This window comes from Narcine bancroftii, chromosome 3 (genome assembly GCF_036971445.1).
Source record: "Narcine bancroftii isolate sNarBan1 chromosome 3, sNarBan1.hap1, whole genome shotgun sequence".
Lineage (NCBI taxonomy): Eukaryota > Metazoa > Chordata > Chondrichthyes > Torpediniformes > Narcinidae > Narcine > Narcine bancroftii.
In genome coordinates this window covers 213826078-213835813 of record NC_091471.1, presented here as the reverse complement: position 1 = coordinate 213835813, position 9736 = coordinate 213826078, and the positions used below count along the sequence as shown (strand labels likewise).

The 9736-nt window shown below is 40.7% G+C and overlaps 1 protein-coding gene across 1 annotated transcript in view; it reads left to right on the top strand.

Moving 5' to 3' along the window:
• Window positions 1-6831: 6831 nt before the first annotated feature.
• LOC138758107 (calcium/calmodulin-dependent protein kinase type II subunit delta) overlaps window positions 6832-9736 on the top strand; it is a 461931-nt gene continuing 459026 nt past the window's right edge. The window contains exon 1 of the mRNA XM_069926557.1: window positions 6832-7038. The gene's annotated coding sequence lies outside the window, so the exon portion shown is untranslated. The remainder of the gene's footprint in view (window positions 7039-9736) is intronic.

Below are 9736 nucleotides of genomic sequence, written 5' to 3'. Positions count from 1 at the left end.
GAACTTAGCCTCTTGTTAAAGGCCTGGTTTTCCCATTCTGCCTGGAAGCAAGACAATATTGACATAATGCTGAGCAAGCAAATATGAAGTCTGTCTGGCCTCTCATCTTATTATTGTCTGGAATCACTCTTGGGCTCAATGCTGAGTCTTGCAAACCAGCACTGGACAGCAGAGCCATGTGATCATTTGTTCCACATATAGCTCACCCCGTCCAATATGGATCCAAGGCAATATTTTAGCTTTAATTCAGGCAATTTGGACTAGTTTATACATTTAGAGCATGCATTAACAGCAGATGGTACAATCCTAAAAGTCATCACATACACAGGTGGTGGGCATAGCTAACCAAGTGAATGCAATTTGTGAATGGAAAAAATGGCAGCCATGTGGTTATGCAAGATCTAGTTAAACCTCGGGTCAGTATTTCCCACCACATGCTGTTAATGATGGGTGATAAGACTGGCTCTTTTGGGGATGGTCATTGCCTGCCATTATCAGACCATGCCAAAGCAGAGGACTTTCTGATTACAGGCACATACCACATTTTTGTTGAAGAATTGCAAATGCAATTAGACATTGTGCAATAGAACATAAAAGATTGTACCATGCAGTACAGTACAGGCCTTTTCCTGATTAATGTTCCTATAAGTAGCTGTTTTGAAATAAATTACTTTCCCATATCCTTATCCATGGCTCTGCTGAAGTCAGGGATTTGTGGTCTCCATCTTCAAAATACTAGATCTAGTATGGCCTCTACCTCTCGCTGGTGTGTCCTCATATTGTGTCAGGAATCCTTCTTGAATACTCTCAATGTATTCTGCTCAGTCCAAACTTTAGCCCTAAGTTTCCAATCAGTATTAAGGAAGTTGAAGTCATGCATGACAACAACCCTGTTATTTTTTTCATCTTTCCAAAATCTGCCTACTTACCTGCTCCTCAGTGGCTCTTTTCCTGTTTCTGACTTCCAGCCACCCTGACTCAGGAGACGATCCCGCCACGACATCCTCCTTTCCTTCAGGTTTTATTCTATCCTGATTATACTGGACAACAAATGTTCTTGAAAGATTTGCTTCCTGAAAAAAAAGGGGATTATGATAGACAACTTCAAGCTGAACAGAAAGATGATTTCAGATTTGCTGTATCACGGAGGATGTTGGAGAAACAGCAAAGAAACATTTATTGAATTTAGCATGTTTCATTGCAAAATGATACTGACATATTGAGTTAGTTTAACAGACCTAAAAATGTTTTGCCACTGATTTTCATTTGTGTTTAGCATCTGATGCCTCTCATGTCAATGTCCAACAATAGTTGGTCAGCATTGATGGTTTCCAGTTGCCCTGATACCATTTTTCCATGGTCGCAATGTCCTGATAAAACCTTTCACCATCTTCGTCACTGACTGCACCAAGATCAGCAGAAAATGAACTTTCTATGACATATTGCACTTCATGGTTTTGTGTGGTTGAAGCATGTTGTCAATCAGTTGGATGTAGTTTGGTGCTCTGTAGTTGCCAAGAAAATTCTCAACAACAACTTTAAATATCATTTGCATATCACCTACACTGAGTGCATGCCCAGGCATGCTCAGACTGACCAAAACAACTTACTTTGTGGGCAATATACTAGTAGATTTAAAATAAGACAAGAAACTAACAAATAGGTTTGTGATACGAAAATTTTAAGGTGATTTTTGTGATTAGCAGCCCAAAATCCTTTCTCTTCTTCCTCCTCCTACTTGTATCCACCTATCACCTGCTAGCTTTTTTTAATCTTTCTCCCTTCCTCTTATCCCTTACATATTTGGGTGCCTGCCTCATTTTTTGCACACTGAAAAAGAACCCAGGACCAAAACGTCTACTGCCTTTTGTTTTTCGTGACCTGCCGAGTTTCTCCATCACATTTGGATACTTCAATACCTCCAGCTAGACTTTGAAAGGCGCCCATTGCATCGACCATGGGGATGATGATGGTTGATCATCCAGCAAATTAGACCTTTAAATAGTGATGTGAGAGCACCTTCATACCAGTCATCATTATGTTGTATAAAGACTTCTAGATAGACACATGCATATGAAAGGGATGGGAGTATATCTATCGGGTGCATGCAGCAGAATTTTTTTAGTTTGATGTGGCCATTATGTTTGGCACCAGACATGTGGACTGAATGGCCTGCTCCTGTCCTGTTTTATGTTCTACAATCTACACAGGGCAGCTGCCAGTGTGACATGAGCTCTGTGTTTGGTCGCTGACATACTTCCAAGCAGAAATGTATAAATCTTCTACCCACCACACTAAAGGCTGAGCATGATAAATTATTGCTGATTCAAAGTGCTTCCACAGACATCTCCGATGCATACCTTGATGAAGGCCTCAAGCCCGAAACGTTGGTTATGTATCTTTATCTTTGCTATATAAAATACACTGTTTGACCTGCTGAGTTTCTCCAGCTTTGTTTTTTTTAACTTTTATCTCCAAGGCATGAGCAGGTTGAAAAAAAATCTCAGAATATGTTCGCAGTCCAAACAAGAAAATATAAAACTATAAATACAAGGGTGAATTCACAAGTCTTAATTTGAGAAGAAACAATCATTGCTGGTGCTACAAAATTAACTAATAATGGCTCAGATCATCTCCTGTGTATATTTTTTCTTTGGCATTTCAGCCACCTCGCTGTCACAATGGATATCCTAATACCCATTTTGAGACTTCTAATCTCAAGCTGAAAATTGACTGTTCCAGGTGGAGCAGTTGTGATCAAAATACATGCTTGCAATGCTGATGAGGCTTATCATATCCTACTTCATAATTAATTGACCATACATCTGCTGGGATGCAGTGTCAAGGCCTGTATGTGATATGATGGGAGGATTTGTAGTGATGAATCCCAAGCTGAAAAAGCAAACTGTTTACAAAGAGTCTGCAAACTAATGGATGAACTCCTCCTTTTATGAAAATAATTTAGACTTGTGAATGTACAACAGTGAAATAAAATTCAAACAATAAAACTGGGAGCTACGAATAAGCAGGATGGCTCGGATTAGATTAAATTAACTGTCTGGAGCTCAGCAATGATGCCATACTAAATAAAATCTTCCACCACAAGGCTGCAACAGTTCAACAGGAATTCAAAGCACAATGGATTATTGGTTTGCTCCTGTTGGAATAATTTTGTCAGTGCCATAGCTAAACTTCTTGTATATCTGTTGAATTTAAGTCATCTCTCTGAACTGCAGGTCTTCAGATTTTATTTCGATAGCACAGTGGATTATTTTCAGCTTGTGATAGTACAGATCTATCACCAATGTACATAGTGTATATAGTTACTGTATCTAGACTGTGCTTACAGCGATTGGCTGAGAGCTAAGCCACACCTATTGTTTGGGCCTTAAAGGGTTGTGTCCCTAGCCAGGTCGGATCATTCCGGACTGGTCGGCCACCTGTGAAGAGCTCCGGTCTTTTGCTAATAAAAGCCTTGGTTTGGATCAACAAGTCTTTGGTTCTTTCGACGAGCTCTACACAGCTGCAAATATGATACTCGTGTTACTTTTTTAAAATGTTTAATTAGTCATGAACATGAGACCCTGAAAAGTAAAGGGGTGACATGGTTAGCGTTGTGTCTAGCGCAACACTGTTACAGCACCAGCGATCGTGGCTGGGGTTCAAATCACGCCCTGTCTGTAAGGAGTTTGTACTTTCTCCCCATGTCTGCGTGGTTTTCCCTAGGGGCTCTGGTTTCCTCCCACTATTCGAAACGTAACGGGGATTGTAGGTTAGTTGGGTGCAATTGGACGGCATGGGAAAGGGCCTGTTACTGTGCAGTATGTTTATTTTTTTTTAAAAAGCAAGAGGTAAGCTAAATGTCAGACTTTAAGATATTTATTCATGTCTATATATTGGTGATTCCTATTTCTATATGTTTATGATTAAAATCGAGAGACAACATTGAAGCGCTATTTTCAAACTATCCTAAATTTGAAATTAGTGTTCACATTTGCAGGCAGCAGAGCAATTGACCATCTTATGCTTGTATTCTAATCGTTTGTATGTGCATGTTGAGGGGGGAGGGGTATTCATCAGTTTCGCTTGGTTTTGATCTCCATTTGCCAGCTCATCACATGGAGAGTGAGGCTCAAAGAAAGGTTCTCAAAAAAAATTCTGACCAAGAAAAACAAATTTCCTGATGTTAATCCTTCTAATTATCAAGGAAAATGGTATTAAGCGATGAAGGAACAAAATGTGAAAAGGGAAGGTGCAAACTATGTGGAAGCAATGATTTGAGGCAAAGCATTCAGCTAACAGGCTCGAGGAAAAATCAGGAAGGAAGCACAGGTATCAGGACTGCCAACTTCTTCACGTAGGTTGTGAGATTGATGAACGGTATCCTATAACCTTGGGTTCCTCATAAATGAAACTGAGTAAATTATTTATACAATTTATTTAATAATATATTTTTAGGTATGTCTGTTATTATTATGTGCTGAATTTGTGATAAATGCCATGATGTGTGTATGTGTGAGCACTGTGATTGGGAAAAAGGCTGCTTCATCCTGTTATACATGTACAGTCAGATGATAACAAACTTGCTCCACTCCTATAAAGAATACATTAGTTGAGCATAACTGGCCTAGAAAGTAAATTCAGTCCCCCAAATGGAAAAAGATGAGAAAACTGCTGCTGGTGGCTTAATAAAATGCAAAAGGACTATCTGTGCAATGCACTCCTATCACAAGTAAGTAGGACATGCTGAACAAGAGGAATCATCCTGCTTAATTCTGCTGTCCAAAGCTGAGGAGAGAGTTACTGAGCTCTTACACATGGAGCCAGATCAAGGGACCTGTTCCACTAACCCAAATCTTTCTTCACATCCGTTCATTTAAATTGCCAACTTTAAAGCAGAAGACCGGTAATGATTTGATGTTTATTAATTTACAATGAAACATGAACAGAATAGTAAAATAAAATAGTTGGTTTTAGTGGAACAGCTTTTGATGTCTTCTTAGTGTACTCCATGAATAAATATCATCTGATAATTGTGCTAAACTCTTTAATGAATTCCTTTTCAATAGCACCTCCTATCATCAAAAGGGGATTGGGATATGGAAATGAATTCTTCAGACACTCAGCAAGTATTTGCATTAAATAATACATCCGTTAATATTTGGAGGCTCAATGATTTAGACCTTGATCTGTGCTGATTGTGAGGAGAACAGTTAGAATATTGTGATTGTACACAATATAAGTGTACACATCTGATTTTCTCCAGTTATCTCTGTTAAAGATTCAGATTCAGATTTCAGATTTATTGTCAAAGTACATACATGACATCACATACAACCCTGAAATTCTTTTTCGTGCGGGCGAGGCAGAATTACCACTTATTGGCATTGCAAAAAATAAACTGTACACAATGTAAACATGTAAACAAATAAAAAATGTTAACAAACTTACTGTGCAGAACAGAAAGAGTAAAAAAAAACAAAGTGGAAAAGTAAGAGTCCTTAAATTAGGATGTTGTTGAGGAGTCTGATGGTGGAGGGGTAGCAGCTGTTCCTGAACTGGGTGGTGCGAGTCTTATGGCACCAACACCTCTTTCCTGATGGCGGCAGCAAGAACAGAGGATGTGCTTGATGGTGTGGATCCTTAATGATTGCTGCTGCTCTCCGACGGCAGCATTCTCTTTAGATGTTCTTGATGATGGGAAGATTTTTGTCTGAGATGTCCTGGGCTGTGTTCACTGCCTTTTAGAGTGCCTTATGCTCTGGGTATTGGTGTTCCCATACCAGACCATGATGTACCCGGTCACCACACTTTCCACCACACCTCTGTAGAAATTTGCTTGGGTTTCTGATGTCATACTAAACCTCCGCAAAGTCCTGAGGAAGTAGAGGTGTTGCTTATCTTCTCCACTTCTGATCCTCCAACGATCACTGGATGGTATACCTCTAGCTTTCCCCTCCTGAAGTCAACAATTAATTCCTTGGTTTTAGTGAGATTGGGTACAAAGTTGTTGTTAGTGCACCATTCAGCTAAGTTTTCAATCCCTCTCCTGTATGGTGTCTTGTCATTTTTTTTAATACAACCCACCGTGATATCATTAGCGATTTTGTGTTATTGTCGTACTGAGTGACACAGTTGTAGGTGTAAAGTGAGTAGAGCAGGGGTCTAAGAACACAGCCCTGTGGTGCTCTGATACTGATGGAGATTGTGGAAGGGATGTTCTTACCAATCTCATTGATTGTGGACTGGAGGTGAGGAAATCCAAGATCCAATTACACAGTGGAGTGTTAAGTCCTAGGTTTTGGAGTTTGCTGATCAGTTTTGAGGGGATGATGGTGTAAAAAGCTGAACTGTAGTTGATAAAGAGCATCCTGATGAATGCACCTTTGCTCTCCAGGTGTTCTAGGGCTTTGCGTAGAGCCAGTAGATGGTCTCCGCTGTAGACCTATTGCTACAATAGTCAAATTGGAACAGATCCATGTCACCGCCTCGACAGGAGCTGATATGCTTCAACACCGGCCTTTCAAAAGACTTCATCACTGTTGATAGTCGTTGAGGCAGGTCACTATGCTCTTCTTGGGCACTGGTAGGATTGACACCTGTTTGAAGCAGGTGGGTACCACATTCTGCCAGAGTTAGATGTTGAAGATATCTGTGAAACATCAGTACATTAGTCAGAACAGATTTTTAATACTCAGCTGCATACTCTGTGTGATAGTATGGGATCCTATCACCACTGTATATATTTGTATATATTTGCATATAGTGATAATGATTGGCTGAGAGTCGTAGCCACGCCTACTGGCCAGGTCATAAAGGGCTGAACCTAACCAGATCCAGGTCAGTCTGGACTGGTCGACCTCGATGTACTTCGCTCCAGTCTTTTGGTAATAAAAGCCTTGGATTGAGTCAACAAGACTTTGAGTCATTCAACGTGCTACACTCTGTCTGGTCCAGATGCTTTCCTCGGATTCACTCTCCTGAAGACAACCCACAAGTCATCCTTGGATCAGGGAAAGTGGGGGTCAGCAGACACTGGTGAGGTTAAAATCTGATCTGATTTGATGTTTCCACAATCAGATGACCAGCTAACTTACTGTAAAGGCTTACAACCTGAGGATGAACCAGTAATACCAGCAAGACACCACCATGTAGCTTGCTTGGAAATTACCCCCTCATAATCATCCAATTTCCATTTAGCCTGCCAGGAATCATGATGGAGTGTCTTTCAGTATTAGTTATACACAGTGGAAATAAAATCTTTCACTGAAAAGAATTATTTGAAAATCACCCCACTTTGTCAAGAAACTACATTTTGATGCTCAAAATATTTCATCACTCTTCCATCATGTACATTTCATTTTAGATTTCATTTTTGATTTTTTTAATGATAATTACTTTTTAACAATACAATGTTTGCCCAACTTTTCCATAACTTCACGTTTGAATCTATAGACAGATTCACATCTGTACAATCTATAAATGGCCTGTTAAAGGAGTTGATGGTATTTTTGTTTAAAATCCCGCAACCACTGGGTTTGAGCCCAAGATGGCAGTGCCTGTGCTGGGCAGCAGCCATGAGGGGTTGCAGACTCCAGGGAACAGCGGACTGCTGAAAAAAGGAAAGACCACCTGTATTGAGAAAGTAAAGCAGAGAAGACAAGCCTACAGGGAAGGTAACCAAGGCAGTAGATCAGCAGCTGAGGGACCCACACAGGACACGGGCTGTTGGTGACTTGCAGTTGAAGGAATCATACAGGCTGCAGGCTGCTCGGGACAGGCTCATGGGAACCAAAACAGGAATTTGAGAGGGCGTTGAGGGCTCCCAAAGGACCTCGGGTAGCTTAAGGCTTCCTGATTGAAACGGATGTTTGGATCTGGAACTCGGGTTGTTATGGATCAAACAGATGGCTGCAGAGGCTGCAGGAATGCTGGAGGTGAATCCACAGACACACAGTGTCTCTGAAGGGACTCTGTTTTGCTTCTCTTTCTTATTGTAAGAGGCGCCGGGTAACACTAATGGCGACTTTTTTTCTGCCTCATAGCAGAAATATTTTGTGTAATATTACATTTTCTGCATTAGATCAGATTTCCAATTGATCAGATTTCAGATTTATTGTTGGAGTACATACATGTCATCACATACATCCCTGAGATTCTTTTTCTGCAGGCGCGGCAGAACAACAATTTACTGGTAGTGCAAAAAAAAAACCTGATCAACTTGCACATCTAAACAAATAAAGAAACTAACAGTGCAATACAGAGAGACCGAGAAAAATATCAATAACGTGGAAAAGTAAGAGTTCTTCAATATGTCCCTGACTGAGTTTGATTTTGATGAGTCTGATGGTGGAGGGGTAGCTGCTGTACCTGAACCTGGTGGTGTGAGTCTTGTGGCACCTACACCTCTTGCCTGATGGCAGCAATGAGAACAGAGCATATACTAGCTGGTGATTGCTGGTGCACTCGGACAGTAGCGTTCCCTGTTGATATCTTTAATGGTGGGGAGGGTTTTACCTGTGAAGTCCTGGGCTGTGTCCATTACCTTTTGCCAAAGTATTGGTGTCCCCATACCAGACAGCGATGCAGCCAGTCAGCACACTTTCCATCACACCTCTGTAGAAATTTGCCATCAGGAAGTAGAGGCACTGATGTGCTTTCTTCACGATGCCATTAGTGTGTTGGGTCCATGAAAGATCCTCCGAGATAGTGACTCCCAAAAACAAATTTGCACATCCTTTCCACCTTTGATCCCCCAATGATTGTTGGATTGTATATCTCTGGATTTCTCTTCCTGAAGTTAACAATCAGCTCCTTAGTTTTGGTGACATTGAGGGCAAGGTTACTGTTGGTGGACCATTCATCCAAGTTTCCAATCTCCCTCCTGTACGCTGACTCATTGCCTCTTTTATACAACCCACTACCGTGGTATCGTCAGTGAATTTATGGATGGTGGTGTGGTTGCACCGAGCCACACAGTCATAGTTGTATAGCGAGTAGAGCAGGGGGCTAAGAACGCAGCTCTGTGGTGCTCTGGTCCTAACAGAGATTGTGGAGGAGATGTTCTAACCAATCCTCACTGATTGTGGTCTGGAGAAAGGAAATCCTCCAGGATTTACAGGAATTATTGCAGGAATCTTGAATCTTATCAGAACACTGAAATACCTTCACTAAAAGTCACAGCTTACTGTACATTCCCATCACTCTCAATCCACAGTTCTTTACATTTCTCAGTAGTTGTTGAGGTAGCCAGAACTCTGTACTCCATTCTTTCTTTCTCTGTACTGCCATGCAGAGACACCTTTCCCTCCTTTCGTACTCTTAATTGCACAATTGTACACTGAGCACTACTGCCAACAACTTGCTTTTCCGTCTCTATACCTTTTCAATGGAAGTCCTATGAGGATCCAACATTTAACTGTTTACTCATCCTCATTACATGCTCAAAATCATCTGAAGAGAAGGCCGCAAACTCACGCTAAGGACACTAATGAGGTCCAAATCACATCCAACATTCTGTCTTGGATGAACTGAAATTTACTAATTTTATTTATTTTGAGATGGTAACAGGCCCTTCTATGCTGCCCAGTTACACCCACAACAAATTCATCCAGTTTTAGTTGTAGAGCTAAAAAGTTGTGTTCAACGGGATTAGTGGCATATATAATACCTAAAATATAAATAAAATACTCATTAATACATCCAATTAAGATCCAATACATTTAAGAGGGAGTGA